The following is a 13,032-nucleotide window of genomic DNA, read 5'->3' as shown; positions in this document are numbered from 1 at the left end:
GTATGTGCTCTCTCCCGTTTTTTCTTGAAGGCACTCATAGCTATGAGTTTCCCTCTTAGAAATGCTTTCATTGTGTCCCAAAGGTTTGGGTACGTTGTGGCTTCATTTTCATTAAACTCTAAAAAGTCTTTAATTTCTTTCTTTATTCCTTCCTTGACCAAGGTATCATTGAGAAGAGTGTTGTTCAGTTTCCATGTGAATGTTGGCTTTCTGTTATTTATTTTGTTATTGAAGATCAGCCTTAGTGCATGGTGATCTGATAGGATACATGGGACAATTTCAATATTTTTGAATCTGTTGAGGCCTGATTTGTGACCTATTATGTGGTCAATTTTGGAGAAGGTACCATGAGGTGCTGAGAAGAAGGTATATCCTTTTGTTTTAGGATAAAATGTTCTGTAGATATCTGTCAGATCCATTTGTTTCATCACTTCTGTTAGTTTCAGTGTGTCCCTGTTTAGTTTCTGTTTCCATGATCTGTCCATTGGTGAAAGTGGTGTGTTGAAGTCTCCCACTATTATTGTGTGAGGCGCAATGTGTGCTTTGAGCTTTACTAAAGTTTCTTTAGTGAATGTGGCTGCTCTTGTATTTGGAGCATAGATATTCAGAATTGAGAGTTCCTCTTGGAGGATTTTACCTTTGATGAGAATGAAGTGTCCCTCCTTGTCTTTTTTGATGACTTTGGGTTGGAAGTCAATCTTATCAGATATTAGGATGGCTACTCCTGCTTGTTTCTTCATACCATTTGCTTGGAAAATTGTTTTCCAGCCTTTCATTCTGAGGTAGTGTCTATCTTTTTCTCTGAGATGAGTTTCCTGTAAGCAGCAAAATGTTGGGTCTTGTTTGTGTAGCCAGTTTGTTAGTCTATGTCTTTTTATTGGCGAGTTGAGACCATTGATGTTAAGAGATATTAAGGAAAAGTAATTGTTGCTTCCTGTTATTTTAGTTGTTAAAGGTGGCATTCTGTTCTTGTGGCTGTCTTCTTTTAGGTTTGTTGAGGGATTACCTTCTTGTTTTTTCTAGGGCGTTGTTCCCGTTCTTGTATTGGTTTTTTTCTGTTATTATCCTTTGAAGGGCTGGATTCGTGGAGAGATAATGCGTGAATTTGGTTTTGTCGTGGAATACTTTGGTTTCTCCCTCTATGATAATTGAGAGTTTGGCTGGGTATAGTAGCCTGGGCTGCAGTTTGTGTTCTCTTAGTGTCTGTATAACATCTGTCCAGGCTCTTCTGGCTTTCATAGTCTCTGGTGAAAAATCTGGTGTAATTCTGATAGGCTTGCCTTTATATGTTACTTGACCTTTTTCCCTTACTGCTTTTAGTATTCTATCTTTATTTAGTGCATTTGATGTTCTGATTATTATGTTTCGGGAGGAATTTCTTTTCTGGTCCAGTCTATTTGGAGTTCTGTAGGCTTCTTGTATGTTCATATGCATCTCATTCTTTAGATTTGGGAAGTTTTCTTCAATAATTTTGTTGAAGATGTTTGCTGGACCTTTGAGTTGAAAATCTTCATTCTCATCCACTCCTATTATCCGTACGTTTGGTCTTCTTATTGTGTCCTGGATTTCTTGGATATTTTGAGTTAGGATCTTTTTGCATTTTCCATTTTCTTTGATTGTTGTGCCGATGTTCTCTATGGAATCTTCTGCACCTGAGATTCTCTCTTCCATCTCTTGTATTCTGTTGCTGATGCTCAAATCTATGGTTCCAGATTTCTTTCCTAGGGTTTCTATCTCTAGTGTTGCCTCGCTTTGAGTTTTCTTTATTGTGTCTACTTCCCTTTTTAGGTCTAGTATGGTTTTGTTCATTTCCATCACCTGTTTGTATGTTTTTTCCTCTTTTTCTGTAAGGACTTCTACCTGTTTGATTGTGTTTTCCTGTTTTTCTTTAAGGACTTGTAACTCTTTAGCAGTGTTCTCCTGTATTTCTTTAAGTGATTTATTAAAGTCCTTCTTGATGTCCTCTACCATCATCATGAGATATGCTTTTAAATCTAGGTCTAGGTTCTCAGGTGTGTTGGGGTTCCCTGGACTGGGCGGAGTGGGTGTGCTGGGTTCTGGTGATGGTGAGTGGTCTTGGTTCCTGTTAGTAAGATTCCTCCGTTTACCTTTCGCCATCTGGTAATCTCTGGAGTTAGTAGTTATAGTTGACTCTGTTTAGAGATTGTTCTTCTGGTGATTCTGTTACCGTCTATCAGCAGACCTGGGAGACAGATTCTCTCCTCTGAGTTTCAGTGCTCAGAGCACTCTCTGCTGGCAAGCTCTCTTACAGGGAAGGTGCGCAGATATCTTGTATTTGGACCTCCTCCTGGCCGAAGAAGAAGGCCCAAAACAGGACCTTTCTCAGACAGTGTGTTGCTTTGGCAGTTCCCAGGTGGTACAGACTCTCACCTAAGCAGACTAAATTCCTAAGTTCCTTGGAGTCCCGGGACCAAGATGGCGACCGCTGCTGCTGTGGCTTAGGCCGCCGGTGGCCGGCTGTCCCCGGCCCACACAGGGTGCTGCCTCAGCGCCTCTGTGCTTCCGCCTGTTCCAGAAGCTGTCAGGTTCTCTGGCGCACCCTCTCACCTGTTCAGACTAATTTCCTAAGTTCGGCGGGTCCCGGACCAAGATGGCGACCGCTGCTGCTGTGGCTTAGGCCGCCTCCCCAGCCGGGCGGGCACCTGTCCTCCGGTCCGGAAGGTGGCCGGCTGTCCCTGGCCCACACAGGGTGCTGCCTCAGCGCCTCTGTGCTTCTGCCTGTTCCAGAAGCTGTCAGGTTCTCTGGCGCACCCTCTCACCTATTCAGACTAATTTCCTAAGTTCGGCGGGTCTCGGACCAAGATCAGGAGTTTTCAATATATTTTCCATTTTCCCTTTCTTAAAAACATGTAAGAAAATGTATCTTTCAGTCATTAATTTTGCAATAAACAAGTTTACTACTAAAAAAAAAAAAAAAGAATAGAAGTTAAAGTCCAAGTCATCTGCAGCACGTCTCACAATGTTATAAGCTGTATCAATCTTTGTGACTCAGGTCAGGACTCCAAAAATTTTTAAAAGATATAACATGCTATCTTATTTTATACTAAAATATGATAATAATATATTCCCCTTGCTTTCATAAGTATATTATAAAGATGATCTTTCTCAGCATGATCTGTGTTGAAGATCTTGATTGCAAAAAAAAAAAAAAAAATCCCTTCAATAACCCTGAAATGAGGATCAGGGATAAGCTAACAATTAGAAATTTAATAAGAACCAAGAATGAGGTGAGGCTAAAAATAAACTTAAGAACGATAAGGGCATCAGGCATGATCCATCATTCAGCCCAAATATAATTAAGAGTAATACATTGTTCACAGTTTCTCATCTTCCCAAAAGGTCATTAATCATTGTAAACAAAAGTTCAGCTTGTCCTGTGCAGATTCATTAGATTTTTGATGGTTTACATATGAAATTCTCTGGATTCTTCCTTAAAGGAAAATGATTGCAATTACTTACCTTCTCAGAAATTGATGTACTTTATAAATATTAAAGTGACTATGGACTTGAGTACCCTCAAATTTATAGGTGGTGTCTAGCCACATGTACTTCAAAATGTAACTTTATTTGGAGTAATTAAGTTAAAATGAGGTCACTGGAGTGAATTCAGGTGTCTTCAAAATAGAAGGGAATTTGAGGATAGGTGAATATAGAAGGAAGACAATATTGAACTCAGAGGATGAAGATGGCGGTGTGCATGCCAAGGAAAGAGGCCTGAGATGGCACCCTTACCTTGGCTTGTCTCCAGAACTGTGAGAAAATTAATTTCTATTGATTAAGGCACCTAGTTTATAGTACATTATTGTGAACTAAGAAAACTAATAACAAGAGATTCATCATGTCTTCAAAATCAAAAACATGAAAATATCAGCTCTGTGTCAGCTTCACAGCTAGGCTAGCCTTAATTTATAGCTAACCTATTAAAAAATACCAGGATTGTAAGAGATAGCTCAGCAGGAAGACAGTATGCTACAGTATGATTTATTTTTATCTTTGCCAGATTGTAATGGAAATCTTCACTATGGTTTTGATGAGTTATCTCAGTGCTATTTATATTTTCTTGATTGTTTAATTGTTAATTCATCAAGGTAGAGCCTTGGTATATAGTCCAAGCAGCCACAGAATGCACATTTCTCCTCCTTCATTCTTCCAAGTGTTGGAATCTTCAGTTATAAACCATCAAACCGTGCATCACACTCTTTCTTTATGACACTGAGGATTAAACCCAGGATGGAAGAGGGAAGAATGCTGCCATTGAGCTGTGTTCCCGATCAGAGTTCTTAATAATACATGACTTTTGAAAGAGGCATGCTATACATCTGCCCAATGCTTGGTAGCTCTAATATATAAGAAATAAAAAATAGAAAGCAAAACCCCTAATAAACTCAATTTTAAAATGAGACTTAGACATTTTTCCAAAGAAGACATTCAAATGCTCAGTGGGTACATTTTTTTTAAAGCTCAATGTAACTATTTGGGAAAGTGAAAAGAAAACCAAAATGAGAGAGGCTAGAGAAGTGTCTCGGTGGTTTAAGAGCTCAGCAGTTAAGAGCACTGGCTGATCTTCCAGGGATTCTGGGTTCAGTTCCCAGCACCTACATGGCAGCTCACAGATACCTGTAACTCCAGTTCCAGGGCATCCAACATGCTCTTCTGGCCTCCACAGGTACCAAGCATGCATACAGTACACATACAGACATCCAGGTAAAACACTCAAGCACATAAATGGTAAATAATAAGTTTAGAGACAAAGATAATAATTGTTGGTGACAATGAGGAGGACAGGGAATTGCTGCACACTGTTGGTGGGATGTAAATTAGTACATCATTATGGCCATCAGCATGGAGTTTCATTCAAAACTAAAATAAAATTGAATTACCACATGATCTCACTGTCTCACTCTGGCATATGTGAAAAGGAGATAAAAACCAGTTTGTTGAACAGAAATACCTGAAATTTCATATTCATCATGATATTATCCACAATAACCATAAAATAGTAACCTAAATCTCTTTCATGTGATTAATTGGTAAAGAAAATATACATAAACACAGTGGAATGTTAGACAGCCATTAAAACATGATTCCTTGATCCTTGATAGAGCATGGATAGAACTGCAAGTCATTGTGTTCAATAAAACAAGCCAAATACAGAAAGGTTACATGACCTCACTGATCTGTGCGATGAAAGATAGTTGATCTCATTAAAAATCAGAGATGGCTGATGAAAGTAGGGGTCAGGTAGGAAGAGAGGGACTGGTCATTGGTATAGATACATAGGAGGTAAAACTGTCTCTAGGTAAATTGTCTATTTCAAAAGTCCAGAAGAAATACTTTGAATATTTTTGCCATAGGGAACATGAATATTTGGGAAGATAGATATGTTTAGCCTGATGTGTGTGTGTGTGTGTGTGTGTGTGTGTGTGTGTGTGTGTGTGTGTGAAAACATTGTATAGAACCCAATAATACGTAAAATTTTGTGGTAACATGCCAGCTAAAATAAAAATTTTCCCCAAGATTGGACCCATGCCTTTGTCTTTGCTAGGGAAGCACTCTCTCCCTAAGCTATATCCACAGCCCCAAAGCAGAATTTTCATTTTTGTTTGGTTTTTAAAGTAATAGAGATTTAGGACTGCATGCTTGCTCAGGAAGAACTCTACCTCTGAACTATATCGCTAACCCTTCTTTGGGGTGGTATTTTTGAAACAGTCTTGAGGTTTGTTATAGACTAGGCTGACTTCAAACTTGTGGTGTTCTTCCTGCTTATGCCTCCAAAGTACTGGGATTACAAGCATACAACACCATGCCTTGTTTCGTTCAGTAAATTTCTCAAACCCAAATATGCCCCGGCAATGAAAACACAACTCAGTTAATATGAATACATGCTGTGCGCCTAGATTGGGCAGATCTAACACTACACTACCATCTTCCACATCTATGAGATCCCTTAGAACTTGTGGTTTCTCCAGGCCATGTGCTTCTGCTCTGCTTTTCTCCTTCTTCCTCCTCTGCGTCCTCTCCCTCTTCCATTTTCTCCTTCTTCTCTCACCCACCTTCTGCTCCACCTTCCCTTTATCTGCCCAATCATCAACTCTCCTTTATTTTACAAATTAAAGTGGGAAGCACATTTACAGGAAATCACCTGAGTGCTGACTTCAGCCACTCAACCACTCCCTGGAGAATGGAATTAACATCAAATATAATTAGCCCCAGGGCTATCCACAACAATGCCTGGTTCAAAAGAAATGTAACTAAAACAACTAAAACAAATGTATACTGCTGACCATGGTAACACATTATAAAGAACTGAGACAGATGCAGGAGGATCATAATTTGGAGGCCAGCCTTTTATACATTGCAAGTTCTAGGCTAACCTGGTCTAAATAGGGTAATTTTGTCTCATAACATCGATGATGGTGGTGGTGGTGATGGCGGTAGTGACAATGACAACAATGATGATAGACTTTAATGATCATTTCTTAAAATTTTAATTGGCTCTTTGTGATTTTCACATTATACATCCCAATCCCGCTCATCTCCTCTCCTCCTAAGCCCCTCCACTCTTGCAACCTTTCCTACAACAGAGAAAAAAGTCTCATTATGGAAAGTGTAGTATGTCACAGTGTGTCCCACAGTATACCCTTTTGTCCACACTTCTTTGCTTGCAAATGTTTAATTGCAATGAGGTCTCTGGCTTCTGCTACACTAGCAATACTGGAACCTCACTGGGCCTCTTCTTGGATATCCTGTTGTTACCCTGTGTCATGGAGATCCTGTAGTTTGAGATCTGTAGGACTGGTCCCTTCATGCAGTCCAGCAGTTCATTAATGCAGTATATGTTGGGGCCAATTCATAATCCCTGGATCTGGGTCTGAAAGGTATCTGAGCTGGTTAGCCCACCGGGACTCTTCTGATCTCATGCCCTTGGGCTGGCTACACCTATAACCCCCACATCCAGGGTTAGCTCTACTGTGCTACCAAGGCAAAATGCAGGGTCTGCTCAAATGCTCTCATGACCCCATCTAGGCCAACTCTCCCACCTGCCCCAATGGCAAGGGCAAAAAGGAGGGCAGGGAAGCTCTCCCACACTGACACCACCACATAGCAGACAAAAGGCAAAATTGGCTCTCCCACACTATGCCCTTGAGGCTGGCTCACCCACAACCCCCATATCCAGAGATAGCCCTACAGTGCTGCCCAGATGAGGTGCAGAACCTGCTCCCCCAAGTGCTGCAGCCGTTGAGGGGCAAAGACAGCTCTCCTAATCTCATGACCTTGTCAAGGACAGCTTTCTAGCCCACTGCCAGTGGTGAAGGCAAAAGGGAGGTGAGGGGATCCCTCTCCACCACACAGGAGACCAGAGGCAGGGCCAGCTCTCTTACGCTTATGCCCGAAGGGCCAACTCACCCACAGCCTTCACATCCAGGCTCAGCTCTACTGTGCTGCCCAGGTGAGGTGCAGGGCCTGCTCTCCCAAGTCTTGCAGCAGGTGAGACGCAGGGATAACTCTACTGTTCTAATAACCTCAGGGCCAGCTCTCCTGCCTACTGCAGATGGTGAGCGGCAAGGGGGAAGAGGATAGCTCTTCCTCACTCCACTGCACAGGAGACAAGTGGTAGGGCCAGCTCTCCCACGCTTCTACCCTCAGGGTTGGGTCAGCTACAACTTCCACAAGGTGCTGGGCTGCTAACCCAAATATTCCAACTGGTTAGGGGCAGAATCAGCTCTCCTGCCTTTATGCTTCCAGGGCTAGGTCTCTGATGATGCCTAGATGAGGGCTGGGACCAGTTCTGCACAGCCCTGGAACATCAACATGTCACCAGGTAGCAGTCCAGACCAGGGACATCCACCTGGCCTTTGGGGGCAACAGACCCCTGCTCTTGCAGGGCCACAGACCTATACAGGGCCCCCTGTGTCAGCACAGTCTGGGACCCCACCATGGTCCCAGGTGACATCACTGGCTACTCATGTCAGGCTGTTCCTCACTACCCTTGAGTCTCCACTTCTTCCTGTCTTCATTATGTCTACATCCTTCTGTTTCTCTTTCTCTTCCACTTCTCTACCACTTACTTGCACTGGGGTCTCAGATTTTATGGGGTCATCTCAGGAATGGTCTCAGGAGTGTATGTCCCACCTGGGCCTTATGGTGCCTAGCAGGGGTTATCTTGGGCATGGTCTGCCCTCCAAGGCCTGTGTGGTACCAGACTGGTGGCCATCTCAGGGTAGCTGTCAGGGCCCCATGGTGCTGGTCTGGTAGTCATCTCAGGCTTGTCCCTCACCTGGCCTGCCCAAGTGGCCCCTTGTGAGGATTGTCTGTCTCAGGCTCACTTTTGCCTGAGGTCTGTGGTCCCAGGTGGGGTTCTTCTAGACTCTGGCTTGCTCCCCATCTTGGGAGCCTGTCCAAGCCTGTCTGGCACCAGACTGGTGGTCATCTCAGGCTTTCTCTCTGTCCACACCCCCTCGTGCCAGACTGGTGGTAATCTTAAGCTCACTTTTTTCAGGAAATGTTAGGCTACTAATCACTCTGCCACCTACTGCTGCACATGTGACACAGCAGCCACACCTGCAACACCTCTAGCGGCAGGTTTAATGCTCATTTTAAAAAATCACTTTCTAATAAAGGCTTGAGGACTCTAATGAAGGCTGTGTTCTTGATAGATTAACATATTTCTAAAAGATTTATTGTTTAAAAGTGTAGACATATATAATGTAAAAATTTGAGTTCTCATAATCTCTCTATCACTAACCATAGGAATCTGTTATCTTTAGTTTAACTTGAACTCATATTGATTACAGTTAGAAATTACAGTTAGTTATTCCTTACAGTTAGAAATAGACGTATAGATGATTATAAGCTTGACTTTTTAAACACTGGGTAACACTATACCTATTATTATGTAACTTAATTTTTTACTTACCAGTTTATTCTCCGGTAAGTGTTTTTAAATGACTATTAGAGTAATTTTTAATACAGGTCTATTATGATTTGATTTAAATATTAATCTAAGAAATTAAAAATTCAAGGAAAACCTCAGTTTTGTCAGATTTATTGAGATATGATTTTTGAAAACTTAAAGACATCCATTTTAAGTGTTCAGATTAATGACCTTTGAAAAAATATAGACAATGATGTAAGCACCACCACAATGAAAGTATAAAATATTAACATTATTTCAAATTATTCCATCTGGCCCATTTGCAAACAATCCTCATTCCCTACCGCTCACCACCACTGCTTTTATTTATTTATTTATTTTTGGTCCCATACAATTTTATCTTTCCCTAATGCTATATAGATTGAAGCATACAATGTGCAATCTTCTATATTTGCCTTCCTAATACTATACAGTTTTAGGATTCCTCCATGCCACTGCACATATAAATAGTTTCTTCCTTTTTATTGCTACTGGTTAGTGCACATTTCAATTGTACCCCAAGTCAGTCTTTCACACACTAGTTCAGGTGCATTTGAATTCTTTCCAGTTTTGAGCTAAACTGAATGAAGCTGATAAATATATACAGGTACACAGACAAGGACAGTGGTAAAGTACTTGGTTGACATGTGCTAGAACCATTAAAAATTTCCAGAACCATTAAAAATTTGAAAAATATGCCTTTGTGACAATATGTCTTTTTTTTCTCTTGGTAAATACTAAGGAGTAAGATTTTGTGCTCATGTGGTATGTTTAATTGGATACAGAACTATCTGACTATCTACTTCTGTGGTTCTGCCCTTTTTGCTTCCCTGCCATTGTATGTGACAACGTTAGTTGGTCTAAATCCTTGATGTCACTTATTTTCATTTGTAGCTTTATTTGTTTTTTTTTAAATCATTTTACTGTACATAAAGCAATGTCTTCTTGTGACTTTGATTTGTAGCTCTGTAATGGCTGCTAATGCCAAGCATCTTTTCACATGTCTTACTGCCATCTAACTCTTCTTTAGGGGAAGTATCTGGTTAAGTCTTTTGCCCATTTTATTGAGTTGTGAAACATCTTTAAATGTCTGGATACAGGCTGTGGTTTTCAAACTATCTGTTTTTCTTTCCATACTGCACAATTAAGATCAATGAGAGGGTGTTGCCAGGAAGGATATTTCTATATAAGAAAAACAAGTCTGACAGAGTTTTCCGGCAATAAGATGTGTTGACCCCCCTAGGCATTGATCGATTCTGTATTACTTCAGATCTTCAAACAAAAGCTAGACAACTGGTTATTAGAGGTGTTGTAAAGAAGACATGTGTGTTTTCTAGACCACTGTGCCAAATAGCATCCCAGATGCCTTTAAACTTTGAAATTTAATGATATTAAAATAAAGTTAGCACCATGTAACTGAGATAGATTTATAGGTTCAATCAACAAAAGGTAATACATTCTAAGGGAACCAACCTGTGCTTTCTGTGTTCCTGTCACTTCCGCAGCCAGAGAGAATCGATCTATAATCCCTAGCCGCTATGTAGACAACAGGTAATCTCTGCTTCCCTTTAAAGTCTGCTGGGAATAGTTCTGACAGTGCTGAATCAATGGATTCCCTTAGTTCAAATTGTACATGCACAATAATAATATTCCAATTATCTACTTGGAGCTATGAGGGAAGCCAAAGACTGTTACTCAAAAGATTAGCCCAGTTTGCTCCTATGTCCCCAACATGAATGAATCAATGAAAGACTGGCTCAACACCAAGTAGAGGACTAGAAACAAGCCATTTTCCTCATTTTTTAACAAGCCATCGTATTTCTTCCAATAAAGTTTGTGTAGTTTTTATTATCATTTCTAAGAATATAAACCACCAAGAGTTAAGAAAAAAAGAGAAAAAAACTACATGTTAAGTTATTCTAATATGTCAGATGTATCAATGCATTGAAAAATAATACTCATAAAAACTTTGTGAGACAAGCATTTATGTGTATATTATAAATGTTTATCAATACATTTAAATATATTTTGTATATATTGCATACATGTATATTTATATGTACATAACTATGACTAAGTAGCTTCTCAAGGACATATAATTTGGAACAAATGTTTTGTTTCATGGTATATGTGTAAGAGAGTCTTATGGGTATATATGTATATGGTTGTGGGCACATACATACGGTAGCACACATATGGATATCAAAGGACAAGTTTTAACTGTTGGTCCTCGCCATTCCACTTTGTTTGAGACACAGTGTTTAAACCATGCCAGCTGATGGGATGTGGAGATGCCTCTGTGATAAAGAGCACTTGCTGCTATTGTGGAGAACTCAGGTTTGGTTCCCAGCACTCACATCCAGTGCCTTCCAGTAACTCAAGTGCCAGATGATCTTCTCTGGTCCCTGGGGAACGTGCATGCATGTGGTGCATATACATACACTCAGGCACACACATGCACATAAAATAAAATACGTCTTTAAAAGAGAAACAGACTAGCTGGACCATGAGCTGCTGAATATCCTGTTTCAACCTCCCATTGACTATGCACATGTTGGGATTGTGGGCAGTTATGCTTGGACAATTGCATCCTAACTCATTGTATTGTCAAGCATATTTACCCACTGTGCCATCTTCCCAGCACCTTTTTGTTTGATTTTTGTCTTACTTCTAGGAGAGAAACCCAGGGCCTCAAACAAGCCAGGCAACTACTCTACCATAGAGCATCATCCCCAACCCAAGGATACATTGTTATTAAATAGCAAATCCAGAGTTCAAGCCAATCAGCTGGTTCCAAATTCATTGTTTTACCTGACATCTCTGTGCCACATCTTTTTAACACAAGAAAAAAATGAAAAAAAAAAAAAACTTCATATTAGTTTTGCTCTAACACAATTACCTGACAAGGGCAAATTTTTTAAAAAGGAAAGATTTATTTTAGCCCATAGTTTGAGAGGTTATAGTCCATTGTTTTGGGAAAAACATATTGGTGGGAATATAAGGCAGCTAGTTACATTGCATTGACAATAAAGAACCAAAGTCACAAATATTGGACCTCAACAGGTTTATTTTTCACTTTTTATTCAGTCCGGGAGCCAAGTCCATGAAATGGTGCCCTCCATATTTTGGGTAGATTTTTCTTTCTTCAGTTAAATCTTTCTGTAAACAGCCTCACAGACACAGCCAGAAGTATGTCTCCTAGGCGATTCCAAACCCAATCATTTTGACAAAGATTAATATTATAATTCACATTCATAAATGTTGTGGATGGGCCTGGTGCTGTTTGTATTTTGATGCTAATTCTGCTCTTCTGGGAGGGGTTGCAGACAAGGGGACAAGGAGTGAGTGAGTCCCCTAATGAATAAAGGAGCCAATCACTGGGCGAGTAGGTAGGACTTCCGGGTTGGACAGCAGAAGAGAGGAAGCAGGAGAGAGTTCCTAACAGGTTCTTTTTGACAGGGGTAACATAAGAACAAGATGTAGTTACTAGTGTCTCCCAGTTTCAATGATGGATCCGTCAGGATTTGCCTCTAGAGGATTTAGATCTAATAAGGCTTACAAGATTAGGATTTTAGTTGTTTCACCCCGCAATTGAGTTGCTGTTGTTTCTGAAGTTTGTGTTGTGTTTTCCTTCACTTGGCGGCTTGTCTGGGTTCAAGAGAGAAAGGTACAGCGACAAAGCGTGGGTTTGCCTGATGTGCACCACAAAGGTCGTGGGGTTTTGAAGCATGGGGCTGGCTTGGTAACGACCCGCCAGTGGGAACCTATCGAGCTGGGTGGAGATGTTCCAGGAGCGCAGTCCAGAGAGTCTCCATGAGATAAGAACAGGCTGCCCAAAGCACCAGGGCTTAGAGTAGCATAGGAACCTAAAGGTTCCTTTTTAATATTTTCTGATACACATAAACATATGTATTTTGTTCTTTCGGTATTTTGTACCAACTCCTAATGCACAGGAACGAGACAGATATTTGGAACTTGAAAATACTAACAATTAAGCTACTGGTATAGTTCAGTGAGTGAATATTTACCTAGTATATATACAGTGTAAAGAGACAAAGAGTGGCTGGGCAGTGGTGGCACATGCTTTTAATCCCAGC

At 40.6% G+C, this 13,032-nt stretch overlaps 1 protein-coding gene and 1 pseudogene across 4 annotated transcripts in view; one reads left to right on the top strand and one right to left on the bottom strand.

The window, feature by feature from the left end:
* The window catches only part of Zdhhc15 (zinc finger, DHHC domain containing 15), a 134,122-nt gene that overhangs the window by 45,621 nt on the left and 75,469 nt on the right, over positions 1-13,032 (top strand). The window lies entirely within an intron of this gene.
* Positions 8,499-8,605, bottom strand: Gm22430 (annotated as a pseudogene).

This window comes from Mus musculus, chromosome X, assembly GCF_000001635.26.
Source record: "Mus musculus strain C57BL/6J chromosome X, GRCm38.p6 C57BL/6J".
Lineage (NCBI taxonomy): Eukaryota > Metazoa > Chordata > Mammalia > Rodentia > Muridae > Mus > Mus musculus.
This window is presented reverse-complemented; position numbering and strand designations above follow the sequence as displayed.